This window comes from Phoenix dactylifera, chromosome 1 (genome assembly GCF_051530095.1).
Source record: "Phoenix dactylifera cultivar Ajwa chromosome 1, Ajwa_hap1_PhDact_Kaust_v1.1, whole genome shotgun sequence".
NCBI lineage: Eukaryota > Viridiplantae > Streptophyta > Magnoliopsida > Arecales > Arecaceae > Phoenix > Phoenix dactylifera.
In genome coordinates this window covers 59,121,991-59,141,342 of record NC_143190.1, presented here as the reverse complement: position 1 = coordinate 59,141,342, position 19,352 = coordinate 59,121,991, and the positions used below count along the sequence as shown (strand labels likewise).

At 43.4% G+C, this 19,352-nt stretch overlaps 1 non-coding gene across 1 annotated transcript; it reads right to left on the bottom strand.

The window, feature by feature from the left end:
- Positions 1-5,629: 5,629 nt before the first annotated feature.
- Positions 5,630-5,736, bottom strand: LOC148700216 (small nucleolar RNA R71). Its single transcript, XR_015972853.2, has one exon. It is a non-coding gene; the product is annotated as a small nucleolar RNA R71 (small nucleolar RNA).
- Between the last annotated feature and the right edge of the window lie 13,616 nt (positions 5,737-19,352).

Below are 19,352 nucleotides of genomic sequence, written 5' to 3'. Positions count from 1 at the left end.
AAAAAAAGTACATTTCATAAAGAAAAAACTTTGGAGGCTCATGCAAAAAGGGACCAGGGAAACAAGAATAGCAAGATGAGATTGAGTTGATATTATGATAACTCATGAGCTCTTAATGGATGAAAACCTTAAATCTACTCTCTCTTTTTTTTACCAAAGGACTGGTTTAGTAAGACAACAAAGTGAACAGGATTGTCATCTGCCATTTGTCATGTAACATGTCAATTGCTTTATATCTGTTTCTTCTTTCTTCTTTTTTTTTTGCTTTGACTATATCTGTTTCATTTGGCACGGCACCCGAATAACACATTTGGACAGGATCAGGGATCATCGATAAGCATGAGTTGAATTACATTAAGAACATGCTCAAGCACAAGCAACGAAAGGATGCCCATATAATACATTTTTTTCATGTACCATGATTGTTCTTGCTCCCAAACCAACCACCATGTCCATCCAGAGACGGTTGCAAGCAGAAGAAGCTAGGGGACAGTTGCGTTAGGTGATGACAGGTTTGATGGTAAGTGCATGATTAGGGAAGAGGGTTGAAGATGGGGGCAGCAACGAAAAGTGATGGGCATAAGTGTGAGGCAACTAGAGGACAGATTCAATTAGGAGAAATTTTGAGCTGTAGATGAGATGATCTTTCAATATGAAGGAAATTCGGGTACATCCTATGTTACCTAAACAACAACAAAGCTTTTGCTCATCAAACAAGCGTTTTCCTTCTTCAACTAGTGATGGCAAAGCCCTTCATACAAGACATGGGATACTTGAGGACTGATATGGTTTTACAGCAGTGACTCTTTGATTTGTGTTGTCATGGACGATGCTCTTACACATTCGATTCATACCATGGATTGCACTTACATATGTAGCAACTCTACTGAGAAATGAAAATCATGGGGAAGTCAGAGAGGGCAATAATTCCTGGAGAGGGAGTGAAACTGGAGAAAAGAATAAACAGGGGAAGGGGTGAGAGAAAGGCAAGAGAAGGGTGGTAATATGGCCTCACGGAAAAGGGACTCTAAAGGGGAAATTTTTCTCCTTTTCTCTTTTCCAATAAGAAAGAAAAAAAGGAGAGAAAATTTTCTTCCCAGGCCAGGGGTTTTCTCTCTTTTGGCTTAGTGTGCATAGATAAATGATGTCCAAATATCCAAATACAGTAAAAAATAGACCAATATAAACCTCCAGTGAAATCCATTTCTGATGTCAACTTAACCTTGTTTTTCAATTGTGTTACTTGCCGCACTCATCATTACTTCACATCTATCATCGGATAGGCGCAATAAATGTGTGTAACTCAGTTGTTATCACTATTGCAATCCCATATTTCTTGCCTAAATCCTCTCAACAACTTCAATTGCCGCAATTAACTTCATCTTGATTTCTATATGTTCGGCACCATTTTTTTTTGTGGTGTGCTCCAAAAAATTATCCACCAATTTCTAAGATACCACGTATCTGTTACTAAAATTATCCACCAATTTCTGATTGGAAATCATGCATGTTCATAAGACATCACCTATGGTTTATCCATAATATCAAAAGTATAGCTATTTGCAGCCAGCAACAAAGAACAGCGGACATAAATCAGAGTTATTGTGCTATTTCATGGAGTATTCTCTTGAAATGCATGCAAATGAATTAATGTAAGGAAATTTTTTCTTTGATTATGTCAAGAAAATATAACCGATTTAAATTACCTTTGCTGCAACTGTACGTGTCCCAAGAAGCATAACCAACATCACCAGCACGTAAATTGGTCTCAGCTGCTCACCCAACAATGCCAGCCCAGTCCCAATATTACTCCAACCTTTATAATGGTAAGTATTGCAAGGCCTTTTGCTTCTCTTAGAATAGCTCTGGGAATGGACTTCTCAGGTCTCAATGAACCAACCTGAGAAATTATTGTCAACATGCTGTAAGAACTGTTGCGGGCCTTCCGACCTGACAACAGCAGAATTCCAACCAACTGACGACAGAGAACGGCCCGCGTCTCCCACGAGGTATTGTCCGCTCTGGGACTCCGTGATAGCCACCTCAGCCCGCCGAGCCAAATATCAACGAGCACGGCCAAGGCCAACCTCGGCCAAGATCATCGCACGGGCCAAATCCACTGCTTGGAGGTCTGCCCAAGCAGTGGCCTACCATGCCAGCCACCGGCTCAGCCCCGCGCAGGCCATGCCGAGCACCTGCGCGAGGTTCGGCGTTCACCGCAGCAGCGCGCGGCCGACCGTGCGCCCAGCCAGCCGCAGCAACGTGCAGCCAACCGCGCACCCAGGCAACCCCCGGCATGTGCAGCCCCTTGCGCGCGCCCACTGCAGACCTGCGGCCACCGACGCGCACGCCAGCAGGAGCGCGCACACGCCAGCCCGCGCGCCCACCAGCGCGCGACCGCCTGCCCACGCGCCCGCCCTCGCGCAACCATGCGCCCGACGCCCTGCAGCGCGCGGCCCTTCGCGCGCCTGATAAACAGCCGTGCGCGGCCCTGCGCGTGATGAGAGCACAAAAAGTACAATTTTCATACCATTTTAATTAGCATTATAGCTAATCTTTATTAATAAAATTGATTAATTAATGTTTTATTTGTGTCTGAGTGCAAGTAATTCAAAAGACCCAATAACGCTGGGTTTGAGCCCAATGCCCGACAGTTCGAGCTCAACAAATTTTCCAACGTCCGCAGCATGGGGGCTTTGAAATTTCCCAACTTCTCAACTGTCCGTGACCTCCCAGAACATGCAACAGGATCAACATCCCATCTCTTCTGTTTAGGAACAAACCCAACATCAATATCTTCCCAGCTTCTCAGCCCATCTACCGTGTCTCCCAACCGGATCATTCCAAGCCGCATTCAATATCCCGGCATCCAATTTCAGCCATCCGAATCAATCCAAGCAGCTCAAAAAAACCGATCATGGCTTCTCTTCCCAACCGTCCGTGGATCACCCAAGCATCGTGGCAGCGTCCTTCCGTCTCCCCTGTTTCTTCCCAGCATCTTCCAACCGTCCGTGGCTCCCAACGGCAGCGAGGGAAATCCAAAAGCCAAACCGGCTCTTTCTTTCATCCGTGAAACAACTCCCCAAGTTCTTTTGGCTTCCAAGCAACAGAGAACCGTCCCAGCCAAGAAAAGAGCATCCCAAGCGATTCGACTTCATCTAATCCGAGTCTCATCCACTCCCAGTAGCGTTTCAGCTTCTCCGATCTTTTCTCCTCCTTCATACATGTTGAAAGTATCTATAAAAGGAACCGGGAAGGGGCGGTGAAGGGGGGGAGACAGGAGGAGTACACGGAGAGAGGCCACGGAGGAGAGAAGGAACCGGAAAAGGAAGAGAAGGGAACCAGCGAAGCAACCATTTGCATCTCCTCTTCGATCTTCCCATCCGGTGGAGGAAAGGGAGAGAGGAGGAGGCCACTCGGGAAGGAGGAGAGGCCAACGGAACCGGCGGAAGAGGAAAGAAACAAGAAAAGAAAACAGAGCACTCTGTTTTCTTAAGAGAAGAAAAAAAAAGAAAAAAGAAAAGGGGATTTATGTTTTATTTTATTTATTCTATACTAATCCCTTTTATAAAATTGCTTGCATCTCATATGGATAGCTAAATCTTTTTAAGCTAAGGCTAGGGAAAAGCCTAGCATTTTCTTCATGTATTTCCTTTAATTATCAATTGGATTTTAATGTTTTTGATTTGATTTATGGTGCAGTAGATTGATAGAAATTATTTCAAACTTATATATTTTCTTTGATTTGTTATTTCCTCCGGGTATAACAGATGCTTAGAAATCCCTGTAGTTTAAAATAGAATTACTGTAATGCTGCCCATAAAACTAAATCTATTTTACTATGATTAATAGGTGATTTTAAGAAAAGCATGATGAAATGCTAGGCTGCATCCTGATGCCTTAGTTATATTTTTGTCAATCCGAATATTATTCAGCCTTTAGTTTTTGTTCACTGTCAAATCCCTGTGGATTCGATCTCGGACTCACCGAGAATATTACTTTGCTACACCCTATACTTGGGGTATTCTACATTTAATTTCCCTTTTAAAAAGAACAAGATTAAAATCGTAGCAAGTTTTTGGCGCCGTTGCCGGGGATTTGCAACGTGCGAACGAGAACAAGGCTGCAAATTTCAATTTTTAATTTCTGTTTCTTCAATTTTTCTTTATTTTTAACACAGCTGAAATTTCAAATCTTTACAGATTCAAGGACGACACAAAGCAGGACTAGTAACGAGGAAGATCAAGATCAAATTTTTGGATTCCCGGAGTGAACGAACTCCGGCCGTGAGTATTTAAATTAATTTTCCTGTTTTGTTCATACTAGTCCTATTTTTCCTACATTAGAATTTTACTCTTGTTTTTAAAAAAAAATTAAAAAAATTATTAATTAAAATAATAAAATAATAAAAAAATAAAAATAAAAAAAAAAATTAGCTAGTTTGTTTGATCAACTATTCAAATGCAATTTAATGTCATGACATAAAATGTTAAAAAATCTTCTTGATTGTTGCATATAGTATAAAGCATTTGCATAAAATAATTTAAGGGCTGAACCCATTAAAAAGATAAGGTCGGGATTTCATCACTCGTCCTTAGCCCAAAAATCATCCCAGTGCATCAATATCCTAAGCCTAATTAAAATCAACTAGACGTTGGCCCCTAAGGATATTCGAGCTCAATAGGACGAAGACCACTGAAAGTTGCACCAATTTCGCTCTATGACCCTGGTCGATGTCTAGGCAAGCTTTGTCCCTCTAAGTGATTGAAGGGAGACAGTTTCTGTTCGAGGAAAGTGGGTTTTAAGTGGGACCTTTGCTATACGCATCGTGACCCCTCCACTTACCTGGGAGCTTACCTGGTCGACTAGGTTATTAGACCAGATTGGAGGCTTAAGTGTACTCTTCAAACCAGTTAGGAGCTGTCTAGAAATTTTTAGGAAAACATTAGAAATAAGGGTGCTATGCTTTGATACTGTTTGATTGTGAATAATTTTAGTAGCAGGGTGTCAATATTCATAGCTTTAGGTAATATTCATACTCATCCAAAACTCTAAATATATATATATATATACAAAATAAATAAATAAATAAATAATAATAATAATAATAATAAAAAAAATCGACTGGTTAATTGGTCAGTATATGCGGTTGTGGCAAAGGGATAAAACGAAAAGATTATTTCGAGTTGAATCAAGGGATAAAAGTTCAAATAAGCAAATGGAAGATAATGGTAGTAATCAGGGAGATAATGAATTTCAAGATGACTTACCTATTAGAACGCTTCGTGATTATCTACAACCCACTAGGATCAGTACCCCATCCTGTATGGTTATTCCTACTGCTGCGGGAGCCTTTGACATGAAGCCAGGAATAATCCAATTACTCCCAAAGTTTCATGGACTTGACTCCGAAAGTCCCTACTTGCACCTAAAAGAATTTGATGAAGTGTGTTCAACACTTCAATTTAATAATATCAATGAAGAGGTAGTGAAGCTTAAGTTATTTCCTTTTTCTTTAAAGGAAAAAGCTAAGTCATGGTTACATTCTTTAAGACCTAGGACCATAGCTACCTGGCAAGAGATGACAAGGGAATTTTTAAAGAAATTCTTTCCAACACATAAAACAAACACACTTAGAAGAAATATCATGAACTTTGCACAAAAAGATGGAGAAACATTTTTTCAGTGTTGGGAAAGATTTAAGGATCTTCTGCTTGCTTGCCCACATCATGGATATGAAATTTGGAGAGTCATCAGTTTCTTTTATGATGGTTTGTCCTCCAATATGAGACAATTTGTAGAAATGATGTGTAATGGTGAATTTATGAATAAGGAACCAGACGAAGCCTGGGACTATTTTGATCTGTTGGAAGAAAATGCACAGGCTTGGGATACAATAGATAAGAACGAGAAACCTAAAATACCGACTAATACTAAAGGAGGAATGTATCATGTTAAAGAAGAAAATGATGTAAATTTAAAGATTGCTAATCTAACTAGGAAGGTTGAAGCCATTGAATTAAGCAGAGCCAATACAGGAAAGGCACCTACTATAGATGAAAGTATTTGTGAAATCTGTGAGAGTAATGCACACTTAACCAAGGATTGTCCTACAATCCCCGCCTTCCAAGAAGTGTTGCATGATCAAGCGAATTTCACAAATGCTTATAAGAGACCATTTCCTGAAACATATAATCCTAATTGGCGAAACCATCCTAACTTTAATTGGAGACATGGACCCACTGCCAATGAATCTCAAGGAAATTCTGTTCCTACTCCTTATGTGCCACCACATAGGAAATCCCTTGAAGACACTTTGCAAACCTTCATGCAAGGACAGACTCAAATAAATCAGAATACAATGCAATCACTCCAAGAACTTAAAAATTCTGTAGGTAGAATTGAGGCTCAACTCAATGTTAGGGAAAAAGGGACATTTCCAGCCTAACCTCAATCTAACCCAAAGGGTCAACATGAGGTCCATGAAGCAAGTTCATCCCAACCTAGATTTGAACAAGTTAAGTCTGTTACGACCCTTCGTAGCGGAAAAATAATTAACAAAGAAATTCCGACAAAAGATGACAAACCTGAAAAATCTATTGAAAAGAAGGATGAAAATAATACTGAACAAGATGATCCAATACCTCATCATAAGATAGTTGCTCCATTTCCTCAGCGCTTGCTTGCAGCTAAAAAGGGAATACCTGACCAAGAAATTTTGGATATCTTTAAACAAGTAAAGATTAACATTCCTCTATTAGATGCCATTAAGCAGATTCCATCTTATGCCAAATTTTTAAAAGATCTTTGTACCATAAAGCGAAAGCTTTATGTACAAAAGAAAGCTTTTCTAACTGAACAGGTGAGTGCTATTCTCAAACACAACACCCCACCTAAGTATAAAGATCCTGGTTGTCCTACCATATCTTGCATTATAGGAAACTTCAGGATACAACGAGCCCTTCTTGATTTAGGTGCAAGTGTTAACTTACTGCCCTATTCAGTTTATGAACAGTTAGGACTTGGTGAATTAAAACCCACCAAGGTTACTCTCCAACTTGCCGATCGATCTATAAAGATACCTAGAGGAGTCGTCGAGGATGTACTTGTCCAAATTGATAAATTCTACTTTCCAGTCGACTTCATAGTATTAGATACCCAGCCTGTCATGAATTGTACCACTCCAATACCTGTCATTCTAGGCCGCCCATTTCTAGCTACTTCCAATGCTTTGATCAACTGTCGAAATGGAATAATGAAAATGTCATTCGGGAATATGACTATAGATTTTAATATATTTAACATTTGCAAACAACCCGATAATGACAATGAAAATGATGAGATTCATGGAGTTAATCTGATCGACTCCATTGTAGAAGATGCTCTTGTTCCATCTCTTTCTTCTGATCCTTTAGAAACATGCCTAACTCATTTTGGGCATACAGAGATAAACCAAAACTTTAGAGAAATCAGTGCTATATTAGATTCAGCTCCTTTGTTGGATACAGATAGGTGAAAATCTCGTTTTGAAGAATTGCCCACACGCAACAATAGTCCTCTACCATCTAGTGTTCAAGCACCTAAACTTGAGCTAAAACCTTTGCCATCTGAGCTCAAGTACGCATACCTTGGTCAAGAAGAGACTTTTCCTGTGATCATATCATCCCAACTCGAACAAAATCAGGAATTAAAATTGTTAGAAATTCTCAAGGAACATAAGGGAGCAATAGGGTGGACAATTGCTGATATCAAGGGAATTAGTCCCTCAATTTGCACTCATAGAATTCATCTAGAAGCTGATGCCAAACCTTCTTGTCAACCTCAACGTCGATTAAACCCAAACATGAAGGATGTGGTTAGGGCAGAAGTTTTGAAACTTCTGGATGCGGGTATGATCTACCCAATTTCAGATAGTAAATGGGTAAGTCCAACCCAAGTGGTCCCGAAAAAATCTGGTGTTACTGTAGTCAAAAATGCCAACAATGAATTAGTTCCAACTAGGGTCCCCACTAGTTGGTGTGTATGCATTGACTATAGAAAACTTAATTCTGTCACTAGGAAGGATCATTTTCCTCTACCTTTTATTGATCAAATTTTAGAAAGGTTAGCAGGTCATAAATATTATTGCTTCCTAGATGGCTATTCAGGTTACAACCAAATTGCAATTGATCCTGAAGATCAGGAAAAGACCACTTTTACATGTCCTTTTGGCACATTTGCTTACAAGAGAATGCCTTTTGGATTATGTAATGCTCCTGCAACCTTCCAAAGATGCATGCTCAGTATTTTCTCCGACATGGTTGAGCGTTTTTTGGAAGTCTTCATGGATGATTTTTCGGTTTTTGGCTCCTCTTTTGAAAACTGTGTGGACCATTTAAGACTAGTCTTAATTCGGTGTGAGGAGAAGAATCTAATCTTAAACTGCAAAAAGTGTCATTTCATGGTAACTAGGGGAATTGTTCTCGGGCATGTTATTTCATCTGAAGGAATTGAAGTAGACAAGGCTAAAATTGACTTAATTGCTAACTTACCCAACCCAAAAACTATCAAAGATATACGCTCATTTTTGGGTCATGCAGGATTTTATAGGAGATTCATTAAAGATTTTAGCTCAATATCTAAACCCTTATGTAATCTCCTTCAAAAGGAAACCCAATTTGTGTGGTCTGAAGAATGTCAAAAAGCTTTTGATAAACTCAAAAGCTTGCTGACCTCTGCTCCCATCATGCAACCACCTGACTAGTCACTTCCTTTTGAAATTATGTGTGATGCCAGTGAATATGCAGTTGGGGTAGTTCTAGGGCAAAGAAAAGAAAGAAAGCCTTATGTCATCTACTATGCAAGTAAGACTTTAAATAGTGCACAAAAGAATTACACCACTACGAAAAAGGAACTACTTGCCGTAGTATTTGCACTAGACAAATTTAGGTCTTACTTGATTGGATCCAAAATCATTATCTACACTGACCACGCTGCCCTTAAGTACCTTCTTTCAAAAAAGGATGCTAAGGCGCGTTTGCTTAGGTGGATCCTTCTACTCCAAGAGTTTTTTCTAGAAATAAGAGATAAAAAGGGGGTAGAAAATGTAGTAGCTGATCACTTGTCCCGTCTGACTCTTCCAGATTCCTTAGACAATTCGCCCATAAAAGACACTTTCCCTGATGAGCAACTGTTTAAGATCACATCTTCACCCTGGTTTGCAGACATTGCAAATTTTCTAGTCACAGGTGAACTACCAAGTCATTGGAATAAACAGGACAAAAGAAAATTTCTAACTGAAATAAAAAATTTCTTCTGGGATGATCCTTATCTTTTCAAATACTGCCCAGACCAAATTATTAGGAGATGTGTACCTAATGACGAAATTATTAGCGTCATCTCCTTTTGTCATTCTGAAGCTTGCGGTGGTCATTTCTCTGCTAAGAAAACGGCTGCAAAAATTTTACAGTGCGGTTTCTATTGGCCCACCTTGTTCAAAGATTCCCATAACTTTTGCAAAGCTTGCGAGCGTTGTCAAAAGTTAGGTGGGATAACTCGTAGGAATTTGATGCCCCTCAACCCAATTTTAATTATCGAAATATTTGACTGTTGGGGAATAGATTTTATGGGTCCATTTCCTCCTTCATTCGGAAATTTGTACATCTTAGTAGCTGTAGATTATGTCTCCAAATGGATTGAGGCCATTCCTTGCAAACATAATGACCATAAAACTGTTTTAAAATTTTTAAAAGAAAACATTCTTTCCAGATTTGGAACGCCTCGAGCCATCATCAGTGATGGGGGTTCACACTTCTGTAATAAGCCTTTTGAGGCTTTAATGCGAAAATATGGGATCACCCATAAAGTTGCCACCCCTTATCATCCACAAACAAGTGGACAAGTTGAAGTATCAAATCGATCAATTAAGAATATTCTGAAAAAAACGGTTAACCCAAATCGCAAAGACTGGTCTTTGCGTTTAACTGATGCACTTTGGGCTTATCGTACTGCTTTTAAAAGTCCGATTGGTATGTCTCCGTACCGTCTTATTTTTGGCAAACCTTGTCACTTGCCTGTGGAATTGGAGCATAAGGCATACTGGGCTATTAAGAGATTTAATTTTGATATGGATAAAGCTAGTTCACTACGCAAACTTCAACTTAATGAACTAGAGGAAATAAGGAATGAAGCATATGAGAATGTTAGAATTTATAAGAACAAAATGAAAGTTTTTCATGATAGAAATATTATAAGGAAAACATTTGAGCCTTCCCAGAAAGTTCTATTGTATAATTCAAGACTTCATTTATTTTCAGAAAAATTGAGATCTAGGTGGACCGGCCCGTTTATAGTTAAAACTGTTTATCCGTATGGAACCGTTGAGATAGAGAATCCAAACACCGGTAATATTTTTAAAGTAAATGGCCAACGTTTGAAGTTATTTTTAGACAACTTTATCCCAGAGGTTGAATCGACTAATCTGGGAGATCCTGTTTATCAGGATTGATCTCTATATCTGCTAGAGATCCTCTGTTTGTACATAATTTTTCTTTCTTTCATTTTCTATTGATATGATAATTGGTGAGCAACAACAGTGTGCGGTCATTCTATCAGGTAAATTCTAACCTTCAGCCTTATTATCTTTCATACAATCATATTTCATGCATTCATGTTGAAACATTGGGGACAATGTTGAAATTAAGTTGGGGGGAGAGATTACTGTATTTTTCTATATATCATACTAATTATCATATATTTCAATTATCATATCTTTCAAAAAAAAAAAATCTCTATTAAAAACAAAAAATATATATATATATATATAAATAAAAACTAAAAAAAAAAATTTCAAAGAATTAAACATGTGTAGCTATTAAGGCAAGGGGCATATTATGACTTATCAGAGACCTATTACTAGATCCCCACACAAGTATTCAATGATAATAGGAAAGCCTCAGGAGTTCACTTGTGTTACCTATTTATTTGTTGACCTTATTCGCAAGAGAAGTACGAGTGTCCATGTCTTAAAGTTCATGTTTTGATTTACATATAAAGATAGAGTTTGAAATTTCTGGCTAGATCACCTGGGTGCCTTATGTTCTAACTTTTGTTGACCTATAGTCACAATACAGTCACGTTACATAAAAAAAAAAAAGAGAGAGAGAAATAATACAGTTTGTCTTCACTAAGTAACCGGGCCTCTTGCCTACAAAGCAGCGAGTGTTCGTGTAAAAAGGTAAAAATAACTGAAATAAGTGACTAGTCTGACCTCGTGGCGTAGTCTGGTTCGAGTAATTAAGTCTGAGGGGTGTTTCACCTAATGCCTTGAGCCAACTGGATCAAGAGTCATTGACCCAAAGCTCGTTACATGGACCTTACTAGAGCCTAATGGAGTTGGACTGTTGTAGTCACTGTGTGAAAAAAAAATAAAAAATAAAAAAAATAAAAATAAAAAATATATATATATAAAATAATAATAATAATAATAATAATATTTTAAACATGAGTGAGTTAGTTAAACTTAAACCAAGTGACTTGTGGATGACTGGTTTGACTTCATTGTTTTAGAACTCTGTGTACCTGGGATGTCTAGTTGGGATTGATAGCTTCATTTTTATATGCGAACCATTCTGGATAAATAAACATGTGATATTCAGAAAATTTAGTGAGTCGGGAGCTAACAAATGGTAGTTAACACTTGTGAATTTGAGTAAGCACCTAGAACTCAAGGGGTACCCAATTGTGGTGGAGGTATAGGTTTTCTGAGACGTCACATTTACATTTGCCTTAAGGGTTGCTATGATTTAAAGTATCTTTTAACTTAAAAACGATGTTTGTGGGTAACATCACTGCAAACCCTCACGAGACAACACTCGTCCACTAGGGTAACCTAGGGGTGTAACGGCTTGTTGCACGTGCTAAGTGCAATCGTAATGCTCTACGAAAGTGAGTATTTATTTTAATTCATGCATATTGATATATATTAATAAAAATGAACAATACTTTTGCACTCTCATTCTATCATTTTCACACTAAATTGCTAGAGACTAGCAATAAGCTAGTTGGGGGGTGTGATGAGAGCACAAAAAGTACAATTTTCATACCATTTTAATTAGCATTATAGCTAATCTTTATTAATAAAATTGATTAATTAATGTTTTATTTGTGTCTGAGTGCAAGTAATTCAAAAGACCCAATAACGCTGGGTTTGAGCCCAATGCCCGACAGTTCGAGCTCAACAAATTTCCCAACGTCCGCAGCATGGGGGCTTTGAAATTTCCCAACTTCTCAACTGTCCGTGACCTCCCAGAACATGCAACAGGATCAACATCCCATCTCTTCTGTTTAGGAACAAACCCAACATCAATATCTTCCCAGCTTCTTAGCCCATCTACCGTGTCTCCCAACCGGATCATTCCAAGCCGCATTCAATATCCCGGCATCCAATTTCAGCCATCCGAATCAATCCAAGCAGCTCAAAAAAACCGATCATGGCTTCTCTTCCCAACCGTCCGTGGATCACCCAAGCATCGTGGCAGCGTCCTTCCGTCTCCCCTGTTTCTTCCCAGCATCTTCCAACCGTCCGTGGCTCCCAACGGCAGCGAGGGAAATCCAAAAGCCAAACCGGCTCTTTCTTTCATCCGTGAAACAACTCCCCAAGTTCTTTTGGCTTCCAAGCAACAGAGAACCGTCCCAGCCAAGAAAAGAGCATCCCAAGCGATTCGACTTCATCTAATCCGAGTCTCATCCACTCCCAGCAGCATTTCAGCTTCTCCGATCTTTTCTCCTCCTTCATACATGTTGAAAGTATCTATAAAAGGAACCGGGAAGGGGCGGTGAAGGGGGGGAGACAGGAGGAGTACACGGAGAGAGGCCACGGAGGAGAGAAGGAACCGGAAAAGGAAGAGAAGGGAACCAGCGAAGCAACCATTTGCATCTCCTCTTCGATCTTCCCATCCGGTGGAGGAAAGGGAGAGAGGAGGAGGCCACTCGGGAAGGAGGAGAGGCCAACGGAACCGGCGGAAGAGGAAAGAAACAAGAAAAGAAAACAGAGCACTCTGTTTTCTTAAGAGAAGAAAAAAAAAGAAAAAAGAAAAGGGGATTTATGTTTTATTTTATTTATTCTATACTAATCCCTTTTATAAAATTGCTTGCATCTCATATGGATAGCTAAATCTTTTTAAGCTAAGGCTAGGGAAAAGCCTAGCATTTTCTTCATGTATTTCCTTTAATTATCAATTGGATTTTAATGTTTTTGATTTGATTTATGGTGCAGTAGATTGATAGAAATTATTTCAAACTTATATATTTTCTTTGATTTGTTATTTCCTCCGGGTATAACAGATGCTTAGAAATCCCTGTAGTTTAAAATAGAATTACTGTAATGCTGCCCATAAAACTAAATCTATTTTACTATGATTAATAGGTGATTTTAAGAAAAGCATGATGAAATGCTAGGCTGAATCCTGATGCCTTAGTTATATTTTTGTCAATCCGAATATTATTCAGCCTTTAGTTTTTGTTCACTGTCAAATCCCTGTGGATTCGATCTCGGACTCACCGAGAATATTACTTTGCTACACCCTATACTTGGGGTATTCTACATTTAATTTCCCTTTTAAAAAGAACAAGATTAAAATCGTAGCAGCGCGCGCACGCCCAACCGAGCGCAGGCCTCCGCGCACCCGAGTAGAAGCCGGGCCGTCCAACGCCCGAGCGCCAGGCCGACCCAAGGCCTCGCGCACCAGCGCGCGCCCAGCGCCATGCGCCCGTGCCCGCCTGGCGCGCCCCGTGCCTTGCACCCGCGCCCACCTGGCGCACCTGAACCTCGCCAGACCCAGGGACGGCCAGTGCACAGCAAGGCCATCTCCCCGCTCCTCGCCAGCACTTGGTGCCCGCGCAACGATGGGTTGCGCGCACGCCAGACATGGGCATGGACATGGGCGGCAACTAGGGGCACCAGCCCATGCGTGCGCACTTGGGCGCGCACGCACAGAAGGCACAGCAATCGCAAGGCTCGGCCTAGGCTGCATCCGACCGAGCACACCCAAGCCAAACAAGTCCAAGGTCAGCGCACGGGTCAGGCCCAGCCAAGGACACAGCAAGTCATCCGAGCCCGCGCACATTGGACCCGGACCAGCCAGCACGCGCGCGCCCGAGAGCCAAACAAGGAAAGCCACGGTCAGCCCGACCAAGAGCGCAACCAAGGGACAAGTAGCAGCCATCTGCGCGCAAGAGCAAACAAGGAAAGCCACGGTCAGGCCGACCAAAAGCGCAACTAAGGGACAAGTGGCAGCCATCCGCGCACAAGGGCAAACAAGGCAAGGCCCCGCAAGGCAATGCCCGGCCAAAGCCAGCCGAGACACATAGCAAGAATCCACACACCAGCGCCGGGCCAAACAAGGAAGAATCACGCGCAGAATCAAAGGAGGAGCCTGCAGGCTCTTTCATAGAGATCTGGCAGGCAAGGACATGAGCGGCCAAGATGCACCAGGCCACAAAATGAGCGCACAATAGGAAGCCACGCCAGCAATTCGAAGGAGCAAGGACGACAGCGACGCATCCCCACAAATCAGGAAGAACATCACGGCAAATCAGGAAGTGCAGCCTAGCCAACCAATGCAGCAACCAAATCAGGCTCCGCCCGGACAAATGGCAGCATCCACACGAGACACGCGTCCCAGCCGACCGGGCAGCGCATCCCGAGCGGCCACGTCAATTTAGCACATGGCCGAGAAGGCCAAGTTTGGTTAGACCCTTGGCGGTCAAGATAGGAAGTCTTTCATCATTTGAATTAAGTCCCGAATAAGCCAGGGCACTCGGCCTACAAAAGGAGCCATTAGGGCCCTTAGTCCAGCATCACTTAGCATTTGAATTCCAGCATTGAGTCAAGGGTTGTATCCTTTTGTTTTTCTTCGGTCGAAACGCTTGGGCTAAGATGGAGAACATCACTCCCCTTAGATTGTTTTAGGCATCGCAAGGTTCCTTCCGGATCTTGCCAAGAGTCCTTGTAATCGTTGCTTTTGGAATGCAAGAGTCAATTTCTTCCAAATTGTTGAGCCCCCACCATTGATTCTTCCCACCGCCGGCAGCCACAAAGCATCTGCACACGGCGTGGTTCCAAGGCAGCAAGAAGGAAGAGAGATACTCACATCAAGTTGGATCCCAACGCACAGCTACATTCAAACCTTGGCGCGGGGTTTGGGACCGCAAAGCCCCGCGGGCCAACACTGGTGCTTTCATTGAGAGACTACAACGAAGATCGTCGGGTAATCGGCTTCAGTCCAAATCCACGGAAAGTCGATCTCAAGGGTATCCCTCTAACTTTTCAGATCTATACTCTTCATTGTACTTGTATTGAGGTCTAAAAATCAGATCTTGAGGTTTTTGTAAATCCAAAAAAATCTGATTGTAAGGGGTAGGATTTCATAGAGTCGGGTAGTGATTCATTCAGCCCGCAAAGACCCTTTGAAACTATTGAAAACAACAACGCCGAAGTTAACCGGGTGTTGGAACATTTGGTAACCTCTTTGGCCGCCATAAGAAGAGACGAAAATGACAACATAGAAAGGCTGGAGAGGCAGTTTGCAGAAAAAATAATGAGGGAGAAAGAAAAATGAGAGAAGATAGGAGAAGAGGAGGAAGAGTTGAATGTGGTAATACCTTTGTTGATAGATGGGCCGATGGCATCCCTATGGAGGATCGGCCAAGGAGCATGGAAAGGCATATGAGTGAGCCCGTAGGTAGCCCTCACACATGGAGGCATCATGGCCGACATGCATATGAAGGAAGAAGGAGGTAGGATCGGGTGAACCGTGAGGATGGAGTTAGGGGTTTCGGTCCAAATGAAAGAGGGATCCGAAAGCCCAAAATAGAGTTCCCTACTTTTGGAGGAGGAGATCCTTATGAGTGGCTCGATAAAGTTGAGTAATATTTCAAAGTGTATGAGATCCCTAGAGAGGAGAGGGTGACCTTAGCTAGCTACTATCTTGAGGAAAGAGCCAATAGGTGGTGGAGGTGGCTAAGAAACATCTATGAAAAAGAGGGGAACTACTTGGGGTGGACGGCTTTTGTGCAGGAATTCATGAACCAATGGGGGCCTTCACCAACCGTCAATCACCACGGCCAATTGGCCAAGCTCAAACAAGAAGGCAAGGTACAAGTGTACATCGACGATTTTCGCCAACTTCAAACCATGGTGGAGGGTTGGTCAGAAGAAGCACTACTTGGCGCCTTCATGGACGGGCTCAAGCCTTGGCTCGCCAAGAAAATCAAGCTCAAGCAGCCCACCCACTTTCAAGAAGCAATGAGGATGGCGGAGATCCTTGACTAAGCCAACATCAATGACCGGCGGCCAACCAAGGAGAGCTCCAACCGCAATCATGTCAGCCCGCTGCCATCCAAGTCCCATCCAGCCACTGCATCCACTTCAAAGCCACAACCCCCTGATGTCAAAAGGCTTAGCCGAGATGAGGTGCAAGAGTATATCAAGAAGGGCTTGTGCTTCAAATGCAGCGCCAAATGGGAGAAAGGCCACCGCTGCAAGCCCGGCCAATCCTATGTTCTGCACATTGATAGCAGCGGGGATGAAGACGAAGCCCATGATGCTGCAGCCACCGACAGCAGCAACTCGGATGAGGATGATCCCACCGAAGACAGCCCCATCAGCCTCATGCCGAAGGATGCCGAGCTATCCCTTCATGCCCTCACCGGTGTGCAACGACCTTCAACCATGCGGATGACGGCATGGATCGGCAAGCATGAAGTATCCTTGCTCGTTGACAACGGGTCCTCCCACAACTTTATCAATCCGGGAGCCTTGCAACGTGTAGGACTCAAGGGGGTAGCCACCAAGCCATTCAAAGTTAAGGTAGCAAGCGGCGAAGGGCTTAAGTGCCATGAAGTTGTTAAAGACGTTCGGCTCAACATCCAAGGGGTAAAAATTTCTGCAGCTTTACATGTACTCCAACTTGTAGGTTTGGATGTGGTTCTTGGCAACGCATGGCTTCATGGCATTGGAAAAGTAGTCACGGACTACAATACCATGACCATGGAGTTTCGGCTCAATGGAAGGAAGAAGATATGGACAGCACTCAACCACAAGGAAGTTCGGCCGTGTGAAGCCAACATGATCGAGCGTTTGTGCCGTTGAGGAGCCCTTTGCTTCGCCGTCATGATGTCCAACCAAGGAGTGGCTGCGGGGGGACCTCAACCGCAGCCAAAGGATGAATTGCAAGGCTTGCCACCGCAAGTGCAAGAGCTCCTTGAAGCCTACCGAGGAGTCCTAGCTATGCTGACAGCACTGCCACCAAAGCGCGCCTTCGATCACCCCATTTGCCTTAAGGAGGAGAGCAAGCCAATCAACGTTCCTCCTTACAGATATGCTCATTTTTAGAAGGGAGAGATCAAAAGACAAGTCGAGGATATGTTGAAACAAGGGATCATCTGGCCAAGTACCAGCCCGTTTTCATCACCAGTTCTCTCGGTAAGAAAGAAGGACGGGTCTTGGAGGTTCTGCACCGATTACAGGGCTTTGAACGAGGCCACTATCAAGGACCGATTTTCAATCCCCACCATGGATGAGATGCTCGACGAACTCCACGGCACAAAGTTCTTCACAAAATTAGATCTTCGGGCCGGCTACCATCAAATCAGAATGCGCGACAAAGATGTCCACAAGACGGCGTTCCGCACCCACTCCGGCCACTACGAATACTTAGTCATGCCCTTCGGACTTTGCAATGCACCATCAACCTTCCAAGCAGCCATGAACCAGGTATTTAAGCCACACTTACGGAAGTTCGTAATTGTCTTCTTTGACGACATTTTGATCTATTCCAAGACCATAGAAGAACATATGCGGCACCTAGATCTAGTATTGCGCACCTTGGAAGAACATCACTTCTTCATCAGGCCTTCCAAGTGCGCCTTTGTGCAGACCGAGCTAGACTACCTTGGGCATATAATATCCGGGGATGGTGTTCGAGTTGACAACCAGAAGGTTGAAGCCATGACGGATTGGCCATTGCCAAGGGATGTTTCGGCCTTAAGGGGATTCCTAGGACTTACCGGCTATTACCGACGGTTCGTCAAAGGTTATGGTCTTATTGCAAAACCCCTCACGACCATGTTAAAAAAAGATGGGTTTGAATGGACCCCCTGCGGCACGCCAAGCATTTGAAGACCTCAAAAGAGCCATGACACAAACCCCGGTACTTGCATTACCCGACTTCAGCAAGCCATTTCAAGTCTTCACCGATGCAAGCAATGAGGGAATTGGCGCGGTCCTCGCCCAAGACAAGCGGCCATTAGCTTACATTTCCAAAGCCCTTGGGCTGCAGAAGAAAGCATGGAGCACATATGCAAGGGAGCTACTCACGGTTGTGCACGCAGTCAAAATTTGGAGGCCGTACCTACTAGGGCGACGCTTCACCATTGTCACCGACCAACAAGCTCTCCGACATCTTCTACAACAAAAAATCGTGACTCTTGAGCAGCAGAAATTCCTGGTAAAATTACTTGGTTTTGAATATGATATTGTGTATCAACCAGAAAAAGAGAACAAAGTGGCCGACGCCCTGTCCCACAAGGAAGGAAGTCCAATGCTCGATAGCAACCTTGAGGACAAGTGTATTCTCCAAGGAGGGGGGATGATAGCCGCCTGCGCGCGTACGCCCAACCGAGCGCAGGCCTCCACGCACCCGAGCAGAAGCTGAGCCAGCCAACGCCCGAGTGCCAGGCCGACCCAAGGCCCCATGCACCAGCGCGCGCCCAGCGCCCGCGCCCGCTTGGCGCACCCGAACCTCGCCAGACCCAGGGACGGCCAGTGCACAGCAAGGCCGCCTCCCCGCTCCTCGCCAGCACTTGGCGCCCGCGCAACAATGGGTTGCGCGCACGCCAGACATGGGCATGGACAAGAGCGGCAACCAGGGGCACAGAAGGCACAGCAAGCGCAAGGCTCGGCCGAGGCTACATCCGGCCGAGCGCACCCAAGCCAAACAAGTCCAAGGTCAGCGCACGGGTCAGGCCCAGCCAAGGACACAACAAGTCATCCGAGCCCGCGCATATTGGACCCGGACCAGCCAGCACGCGTGCGCCCGAGAGCCAAACAAGGAAAGCCACGGTCAGCCCGACCAAGAGCGCAACCAAGGGACAAGTGGCAGCCATCCGCGCGCAAGAGCAAACAAGGAAAGCCACGGTCAACCTGACCAAGAGCGCAACCAAGGGACAAGTGGCAGCCATCCGCGCACAAGGGCAAACAAGGCAAGGCCCCGCAAGGCAATGCCCGGCCAAAGCCAGCCGAGACACATAGCAAGAATCCACGCACCAGCGCCGGGCCAAACAAGGAAGAATCACGCACAGAATCAAAGGAG